Source organism: Gossypium hirsutum, chromosome D08 (genome assembly GCF_007990345.1).
Source record: "Gossypium hirsutum isolate 1008001.06 chromosome D08, Gossypium_hirsutum_v2.1, whole genome shotgun sequence".
Taxonomy (NCBI): domain Eukaryota; kingdom Viridiplantae; phylum Streptophyta; class Magnoliopsida; order Malvales; family Malvaceae; genus Gossypium; species Gossypium hirsutum.
In genome coordinates, this window is record NC_053444.1 from 43,592,845 (window position 1) to 43,594,941 (window position 2,097).

A 2,097-nucleotide genomic window follows, 5' to 3' on the forward strand; every position below is an offset into this window, starting at 1 on the left:
ATGTGTGTGAAGCATGTGATGAACTATGTTATAGTTAGAAGTACGATTAGTTTACTTGAATGTGTATGTATTGAATGTGTATTAGATTTGATGACTATGCTATTTGTGAGTGGTTCCATGTGTATCATGAATCGTCAGATAGTAACACGATCTAGTATGAAGTTTTGAAGAATACATCAGGATAGCATATTTTGGAAGGTGGGATGAGCTACAATTTCGATTGGGGGTTCTCTGCGTGTCCTAGGGCGATGATGGGAAAAACTCACGTGATGTGAGTTTAGGCAAATCCATTCGTAAACTCGACAGTTATAGGTTGCTGCTGGGTGACATTCTGCTACCTTTATAGGCATACTCTGTTAGCCTTTTTGTCGTATTTGTAAAATACTTTTGTGGTGTACTCTTTTTGACCTTAATGGTTGGTATTTTGGTAAGTCCTTAATAAGGATATGATTTGAGTGAAGCTCTAATGTGAAAGGTTCTGTGATAAAATCAATTAAGTTTTAAGAAAAGTTCTTGAAAAGAAGTACGCTTCAGCATATCAGAAGAGGGTATCAACAGTGCAAATTCTAATGGCGTGTAGGAAGCACTAATGTTTAGAAAGACTAAACCCTTGGAGTTTGCCTTTTGTAACTCATGAGTTGTAATAAATTTTAGCATGACTGATACCATATGTTATTTGCAAATTTTTCCTTTGTTATTTAAATACAGAGTTTTTAATCAAAATAATGGGACATGTTTTCAGTAATGAGTTTTGTCAACTAATTCAAAAATTTTTGTTAAGTTTTCTGTGAAGTAATACTCGAAACCTAGACTTAGTGAATTGGGTTGGGTCAAGGGCGTTACAACCCAAATGCATGTGCCAAAGTTCGGTTGGATCGTAACCGGTGGAGGAAAAATCATGTAGCGTTGTCGGGACGTGGAGAGTGTTCTCATTAGGATGTTGTGTCATCACGACGTCAGGGTCTTCTTCGTCTCGACATGTCGGTGATTTTGGCTGTTATTTTCTAATTTCAACTACACCAGGTACCGTAGACCCTTGCAGAACATTAGGCTTCTTTGTTCTGTCCTCTCATCACGATGAAAGCTCACGAGAAACTTTTAAGCCATTTGATTCAATGACTATTCTGTAACCGTTAGAATCTAAAAATCCAAGGAGATGAGATTTTCTTTAATTTAGAAACACACCTAATATTTGATTGTCCTATATGGAGAATTATTCCCCATCAGTACAATTCAACCTTCAACTCAACTGTATATGGAGAACCAATCCCTGTTGGGACACATATGGTAGGAGCACCCTGAATCTAGAATCTATTTGGAAGTATGATTGGAGCTTTTGCTCGTCAAAACCAATAAGAAATCATCACCTTGATCTTCAACTACACTAGCATCAGCAACTCCAGCATTTTGCCTTAACGTGACCTTACTTTTTGCAATAGACATAGTATTTGTCACGGTTTCTTGATTTGGATCTCGCTTTAGACCTGTTTTGTTATGTCTTTCTGGATTACTGTCAGCCTCTTACAACTAGAAGTGATGCTTGCTCGTCTAACTTTTGTTTGGGCCTAACCCGTTGTCGAGTTTATCATTTCTCAACAATTCCCTTCACGTCCTCAAACGAGAGATGATCTCTCCCATAAATCAGAGTTTCCCTAAAAGTTTTATAAGAAAAGGGTAATGAGCATAACAACATATCTTGATCCTCATCATCAATCTATGCTTTGAGATTCTTTTAATCATTAAAAAGGGTAACAACTTACTAAATTGAGTTCTAATAGACTCACATTCGGCCATTCTGAACATGTAGAGATATTGTTTTTAATACTAACCTATTGGTCAAGGGTTTTATCATGTACAAGGTTTCCGGTTTCTTCCATAATGTATATGATGTTTCTCCTTCAAAACCTCCTATAACACATTATTTGTGAGGCATAATTGAATTGAGTATAGAGCTTTCTTATCTTACCTATCTCATTCTGATTGTTCCACGTCGTTCGGTTTCCTTTCTGCAAGTATCTCTCAAGATCACTCTGGAACAAAATTGTTAACATGCAAACTTGTCATCAATTGAAATTTTCAATTCCGTCGAACTTGTCG